Raw genomic sequence first — 8264 nt, 5'->3', positions numbered from 1 at the left:
AATCAGTTCCAGCTGCTTTGGTGTTAATGAAATTAACAACAGGTGCACTAGAGGGGCAACAATGGGACAAGCACCAAAACAGAAATGGTTTCACAGGTGGAGGACACTGATATGTTTCCCTCCTCATCTTCTCTAACAGTTCTTTCACTAGTTTTGCATTTGCGAGCGTCAGTGTGACTACTGGTAGCATGAGTCCATATCTGGACCCTACAGAGGTTGCACAGTACTCCAACTCCTCCAGGATGGCACATCAATATATGTCGTTACTAGAAGGCTTTCTGTGTCTCCAGCACAGTCTTAAGAGGATGGAGGAGATTCCAAAACACAGTTACTGTAGGAGAGCTGGACAGGGCTGTAGAAGGTCCTCAACCCATCAGCCAGAACAGCATCTGCTTCTTTGTGCAAGCAGGGTGATGGGTGAATGAGCACTGCCAGAACTATAAAATGACCTTCAGCAGGACACTGGTGTGAATTTAACTGGCCAAACAATCACAAACAGACTTTGTGACGTGACTTTTGTCCAAAAAAAAAAAATTACCTGCAGCATGATTATGATTATTTCCACAGTGATTTTCAGGCTGTCTTTGAATTCAGCCCTCATTGATTTCCATCTAACAACGTGGTATCCTTTTGTCACTAACACACTGGGGACACTATATGAGTACACATAGATGTTTTTATTTGTTAGTAAGATCTTGCATGTTTTCAAAGTGTTCCTTTAATTTTTTGAGCAGTGCTTAATGTCAGTAAAGTTAAAATAGTGGCTAGTTGTGAGCTACATCTCTGCTAAATGTTCTCTCTTGGATCAATTTAATCAGCACTGACATTTTTACCTCTAATCAACAGGAACGTGCTCAGTCGGGTGAATGCTCAGCTGTGATGGCCGAGAGGTTAAGGCGTTGGACTTGAAATCCAATGGGGTTTCCCCGCGCAGGTTCAAATCCTGCTCACAGCGTTAACATCCTCATTGGAGCAACAGTAACACACATAGTTTCCTTATGTATTAAAGTATTCTGAACTCAGTCTAAGGAGCTTGTAAAGAAAAGCATCTGGATGGTTTTTTCCAAGCTCCTTAGACTACAATGACCTGGATGACTGAGAACCTTCACATATATATTCTGAACACACAGTTAAAAATGTTGCAATGTTCAGGTATTTGAAAAAGGCCAAAAAGCAGTTAAAAACTGCACAATTTGTCCACATTTAGACATAGAAGGGTTCCTTTTTAAAGGCTAACCGTGACGGGACGACCACATCTAGCACAGCAAACAATGTCCATGGATGTGTGATGCTCAGTGAGTGTACTTGTTGTTGACCATTTGAATCTGAGGAGCTCCTCTAAGCATTCCCCCCTCTCTCCATCATGTCCATGCAGTTCATGTTGACCTCTCGAACGCTGCATAAAGCCAACATGCCCTGCCTGATAGGATTACAGCAGCAAGCACTTGTATTTGTTGCTGTCTATGACTGCCTCCGTGTCCTTCTCTCCCTCCCTTCCTCGCAGAGTGTTTCTAACTGAGCAGCGACCATTGTTGAGTAATAGAAATCTACTTGAACGTGCTGACAGATGGAGAGATGAAAATGAAAGAGGAAGAGAATGATTGTGTACCACTTGCTGCTCTCCAGGTGAAGAGCTCCCAGACCACTTTACGTCAAGCGCCCCAAATAGTTCTGTATTTGATCACGGACCCCTCTTTGATAAGTTTGTGTCCTTACCTCACGTCCATAATGTCAGCAACCTGATTGATGGGCTACTCTTTTCTGACCAGATGGAGCTGGTATGAGAGGCTCTGATGGTCTAGTACAGTTCAGTGGGGTTTTTTCAGTGCTTTTCATGAGCAAGCTGTAAAAAGACTAAGTGCCATAATGTTGTGTGGATACGCACAATGGGGAACATTAACTGTATAACCCAGACAGGCAGAACTATTATTTCTAAAATCAAGTGACAGAAACAACAAAGCGTGGAAATCTGGCTGGCTGAGGCACAGAGACTACAAAACTTTTCTCTGTTGACAAGCTTGTTAACCTCCTGACCTTGCACGCTTCAGTCGCTCAGCTCAACTGGAAATTAATGGACTTGTAGTGACTTGTTGGCGGTGATCTTTGCAGCATTAACATGTGGTCATGAACCAAATCAGATAAGTATTTGGTGTATTTATGCTACACATTAAGTATTAAGAAGTAGATTAAACTCCTAGGACCTGGCGTCCACATATGTGGACATCACATTTTGAGTTGTCTAGACCTAAAAACACTAATTTTTCTCTACAAGGGCCTGATATCTACTTACAAGGACATTTTACTGTCACTGTTATATCAAAATTTAAAACGAATGTCCTCATATGTGGATCTTATTTTTATCAGAAACAGAAATCAGGTAAAAAAAAAATATTCTGGCAATTCTTTGTTTTTACATTTATGAGGTCCCAATATGCCCAAATATCAAAGAGAAATTAAAAATGCATGCCATGGAAGAGTTTCTAAGGGAGTGAAGGTCGAGTACTGCAGGCCTCAGTAGCCATGTAATGAAAAATGCCACCACAGTCCACATTGCCATCATGTCATTTTTAAAAAATGTCTTTTTCCTCGATCACATAACTTGGATGCATCATTGCTTTGTGCTAAAACTCCTGTTCTCAGCAGAACATTGTTTAATACTTACTCATACTCATCCTCTTTGAAGGCAGATCAGACTTAATATCAGCTGAGTCGCACAAAGTCTTGAAATCAAAAGCTGCATTTCAAAAACAGCCCCTTAAACAGGCAACAAGACAGATCTTTATGCTGATTTTTATTGCTCAGGGTATTGGTTATGTAATATTAGCACCATCAGTGATGAGATTGGCCTTCTATAAGCTTTCAACCTGTGACCTGTGACTGGTACATGATCTCTATGGAAAATATAGACTTGGCCTTGAAACTCAAATAGGAAGAGGATAGTGCTTGTGTTTCCCTCCGTAGTGCTCAGTGGCTTTCCCCAAGTAGTTGAATTGTGGATGCTTGGAACATTACGAGTAACACCGGAAACCAAGAGTTAAAAGTGGCTTATTAGACAGGCAATGTCACTCAATTGTGAGACCTCTGGGACTTTAAAGGGTTCAAAAATGACACTTCGTTGAAATATTTTCCACTAGATTAGCAAGAACTAAATCTGCCTTCTTGTTAACTTAATTCAATCAGGTGTTTTTAAACAGAAAGGGGTGTAATGCTCCTTTAAATTGTTGTTACGCTGAGTTAAATCTACAGTAGTGTTTCCACATCCATCCATCTATCCATCCATCCATCCTGTTTTTCCAGAGCAGCACCAAATTGATCCCAAGCCAGAGAGATGTAATCTATCCAGCAGGTCCTGGGTCTGCCTCCTCCTGGCACGACATTTCTAAAACAGCCTTCCAAGGAAGCGTCCCGGCGGCATCCTTGTCAGATGTCTGAACCACCTTAGCTGAGTCCTTTTGATATAGTGGAGAATTGGATCTATTGTTAGCCCCTCCTGAATGACCTCCAGATTCAGTTGTCAGCAAAAAGCACAAACGGAGCTTTGAACACATTCAATGATCCGTTTTTTGTATTTCCATAATACAGCACGGAGCTATAACTCTATTATTTGACAAAAGAAACATTTAAATACAGTTGTAATACACTGATATTGGGTCTTGCTGGTCTTCAGTTATTAGTTATTGGTTTCAAGACAAATGTATTGATCTCTGTTCCCAGTCAGTCTTGAATACAGTGCTTGGGAGTGAGAGGCTGCTGACGTAGCTTAGATTTTCATCACGTAAAAAAAACAAAGACGGAAAAGTAGTGTGATGCAAAGTTTTCACACTGGTCCTTCACAACTGCCAAGCAACTGTCTGAAGTGGTACAACCAGCGTGACACATACTGCACACATATACCAATGCAAAAAAAGTGCTTTATAGTAGACATGATATGATAGAAAAAAGTTGTAGCTGTTACATTCTCTGTGTGCTGCAGAGTAGCCTTAATAATGAGGTTACAGCATCTGGGTTCAGCAAAGTGTCTTCTTTTACTTTCTTCCACTGCTGTAATATTAGTCACACTTAAGGAGTATTTGGCTAACTGCAGTGGAAAAGATCATAGTGGGTTTCTGGCGGAAAGTACACTACTCTAATTGCCTTAAACCCGTTTCTCCCTTCAACCAGTCAATATGCCTGCAGTGTGTGTGTGTGTGTAAATGTGTGTGTGCTCCACTGGTCAATAAAATGTGTGCTAAGAGGCAATTGGTTGTTTTTCCTCAATTTGACACGTTAAATGCAGTCACACTTCAGGTAAACACACACATTTTCAGGCTCGCAAATGCACAGTGCACACACACACACACACACACGCTACGATGCTATTGGGTAAATGGTATTGATTCTGTCCTGTTTTCAACTTATTTTCCCTCATAACCCCTCAGAGCTCAGTCGCACTCACTAGCCGACGAGAATGAAGAGTCTCTTGAATCTTGCCCACATGCAAACACCAGCATTTATTCATAAGTGCAAACACGCCAACAGAAAGACAAAGCACTGTTGTAAATGTCATTTGTTGACCCAAATGAAAAATAGATGATGGAAAATATCCACTGATCACTTGAATTATTTATTTTTAAAGCAACTCTTCTCGAGTCCGGGTATTGTGTTTTGCCTTGATTAGCGTTAGTGTCGACTGGGTTTAATTGGTTTAAGTTTGAGCTGCTTGAATCCCACGCACTCCAGTGGTGTTTGTGTCAGTTGACAGAGGTGGTTGTGCAGTATGTGCTGGCATGGCATTCACAAAAACCCCGCCAGTGTTTAGATTGCTTTTAATTTAAATTAAAACAAACATAAGAATGTATTTTTACAACCAGGTTTGTTTGCACCAACAGGGCTTAAACTTGGTCTTAAGCTAATTCGGTTGTAAGCTGGTGTCTGTGTCCACAACTGAGTATAGTCAAACATTAAGCCTTATTTTCAGTAAAACCTACATGTAGTCAGCACCTGGATAAAATTAATGGCTATTTCTGTACAGCCGGAAAAATTTGTACATCATACGTCAACTTTACAATGAGCATATTTTCAGGAGAAACAGAAGCAATCCAGTTTCAAAAATGATTTCTTTTTCTTCCTAAATTCATTCCACTTTCTATACATCATTTTCTTAATTAAGGTTTTCTTGAAAGAGGTTGCATTAGACTTTGTCATCATCTGTGGTTTTGGTAGATCTTGTAAAAAAAATATTAAATGGCGTTACCTTTTTAAAGAAACAGTGTGTAAAATCTCACCACTAGATGTCAGTAGACTGCAGATTGCAGTCACTCTGTTTTTACTTCTGTTTTCCAGATTGAAGAGCATAATAATAGCTACCGTGGCTGCTGATGGACAAACAACTTCATCTGCGGAAAGTGGAGGTTGTGTCCGTGTCTGTTTACTCTAAAGGAGGCTGGAAAACTTTGTTAAAGGAGGCCGACATGAGTCGCTGAGTCATGTGTGAAGCTCACTTCTGTCTGAAGACAGCGATACTGAGGTGAGATGTTGCATATTCTGAACGTTTCTGTCAACAAGCGCGGCTATTTTTGCCACTGTTAGCTGCAGTTAGCCTCTGTTAGCTACTATTAGCCAACATTAGTGCACTTTTCTTTGAAGTGGCTCTTCGTTTTACTTGGACGCTTATTAAATAAACATCATATGATGTAGGAACTTAATCAAACTGTTCATCAAACAGAAAGTGACATTTTTAGGACACATGAGCCTAACATTAGCTTGTGTATTGTTAGTTTCATTGAGAGAGGGAAGGGTTGTTGTCTAATCTCTCTTATATCCTCTCCTGTGTATTTTTAATGTATTAATTCTACGTTTATGAGAATGTATCAGTTTATTGGAAGATTACACACCAATGAATGTATATTTATGAGTTTAATATTGTTTTTTTCTATTAAATAAACTGAAAAAAATGACTGAGGATGATGGAGGTTTTTTGCAGGTCAATATATGTGATTTTTTTCATTTTCAATACCACCCCCACCCCAGTGTGGATTACATCTTATGTTTTGTGTAATCTGAGGTAGATACCGTCCTACCCTAGTTGCATAACTATTTATGGGGGTGTAGCTCATAGTCTGCCATCAATAACCATTCAAAATTGTAACTGTTGAATGAATTTGAATCATTTTACCCCGTGAAGGTTTCTCACTTCTTTATCCATTTTGTGATGTGAGTATTTGGACCTTGAGGTGGCTATTATGTCAGATCAAACAAATGGATATCCCTGTTATACTTCAAGACATTTGGCAGGTAGATAGTTCCAAGTAACAGTCACAGATTGACTGGTTTTCTTTTCTGCTCTGAGCACCTGACTTTTCCTTACTACAGTCCACATTCAGACATTTACACACATTCACAGAGCAATTTATTTTATGCCTTTCAGCCCTTTCTAGTTATTACCCACTTGTCCTTCTCTGACGGATGCATCGGAAGAAATTTAGGGTACCAACTTCAACTGGGATCCAACCACCAGGTAGTCTCCCAACCCACAACAAACTCCACCTCCTTAGCCACAGTCTTCCTTGGATTTGGTTGGTCACTGTGTCTTTTTGCCTCCATGTAATCTCAGAGTGACTCCATGTTTTTGTTCGCAGGGCTCTAGTGGAACTTGTTCTAGATCTTGTTGTTCTTTCTCTCTCTGATGATAGACCTCATCACTCTGTCTCCGTATTTGTCATGTCGTGATGCAGAATGAATCACTGTGTGGAGGACAAGGATTTAAAAGTCTTATCCAAATGTATCATTCTTGGCTAACTGAGAATATGTGCTTTTGTAATTAAAGACGGCGTGTTAGCAGAAATATCTTTACTAAGAAAACAACAACTATAAGGAAACAATACTACTGCTAACTGGCAGTAAAGCAGCCAGCACCAAAACAGGGAGGGGAACACTGTTTGAGATGCAGGAGCTTTGACACCCTCACAGCTTCCAAGAATAAATAATTAGTGGAGCTGGCACCACAGAAGACGGGGGACAGAGATGTCATTATTTACGCCAGATTATGGACACACACACACACACACACACACACACACACACACACACACACACGCACACACACACACTGGCTCACACTTTTGTGCATGTACATGTTCACACACATATGCTTGCAATGGGTCATCATCAGCTTTTTATCCAGCATTCGCCTTTAGATGAATATAGATCTGCTTTGAAACAAACATGGCCTCATCTCGTGCTGTGCATTTGTATTGAGGCTTATTCCTTACGTTTTTTAGTCATCTTTAGCCATACTACAGTTGAATTTTTTTCCTATAATATTTGTGCCGCCCCACTTTACTTTCACGTCACCGGCAGTTCCACTTGTCTGCATGAGAGTAAAATATCGCAGCAATATTCGATCGATTGCCGTAAAACTTGCTCACCCTATTCATCCATCCTGTTCTCTTCCAGACTTTCAGAATGTTTTTCAAACCTTTATTTCTCACACTGTACCCTTTCATCGCCGTTCTGTCCTCCTGTTCACCCCACCTCACCCCGAAACTGCTCCGCGGCTCCCTCTCTAACTTACGTCAAGTGGACATCCAGACGTTTGCACAGCCACATCTGGAAACAGCGTTAAGCCCGGCTGACTTTCAGGAAGTTTTCACACTTCATGACTCATTAACCTGCAGAATCCTGCAGGCCTCCCAAGCAAGAGAATAGGCAGCAGGGGAAGTGAACGGTAGAGGAGGAGGAGGGGGAGGCGGAATAGGAGAAGGAAGAATCAGCACAGATAGAGAGATGATGGGTTGGATACAGGAAGCTGAAGGAGCGTTTGAAGAATGATCTGAAAGCAAGGAAAATTAAACACAGAAGCACTCGAGCTTGGCTTAAGTGAGAGTTGAATTACTACGTTAGACACCAGTCGGGGCGGGGCCAAAGGGCCTCCCAGCACAACCGGTGATGGAGCTTGTTAAACAGGACGGCATGTTTGTGTCCGTTTGTGTAGGTATTCGGCATGCAGCCTACAAGCAGACGTGCTTGCATGCAGTAATCAAAAAAGGAAATAAAAAAGTGCTTATGAGTACAGCTAGCTGTGCATAGGTCTAATGCTGATTGGTTGAAAAGTGCGACAACAAAGTTCAACATGAAGGAGCAAAAAGCATGTATCACTTAAGCTGTTGTTATTGTTGTGTTGGCAGAAGGACTAATAACAATTTAAGTAAAAGTAGCCCTTTGACACTGCCCCCTGGTGACAGCGAACAGCTACAACATATAGTTGCTGAGCTGACCTTGTGGTA

General features: G+C 41.0%; 1 non-coding gene across 1 annotated transcript; it reads left to right on the top strand.

The window, feature by feature from the left end:
• The first annotated feature begins 873 nt into the window (after positions 1-873).
• On the top strand, positions 874-955 carry trnas-uga (transfer RNA serine (anticodon UGA)). Its single transcript has one exon. It is a non-coding gene; the product is annotated as a tRNA-Ser (tRNA).
• Positions 956-8264: the final 7309 nt, after the last annotated feature.

The sequence above is a fragment of the Neolamprologus brichardi genome, chromosome 6 (assembly GCF_056152115.1).
Source record: "Neolamprologus brichardi isolate AB-2024 chromosome 6, ASM5615211v1, whole genome shotgun sequence".
Taxonomy (NCBI): domain Eukaryota; kingdom Metazoa; phylum Chordata; class Actinopteri; order Cichliformes; family Cichlidae; genus Neolamprologus; species Neolamprologus brichardi.
This window is presented reverse-complemented; position numbering and strand designations above follow the sequence as displayed.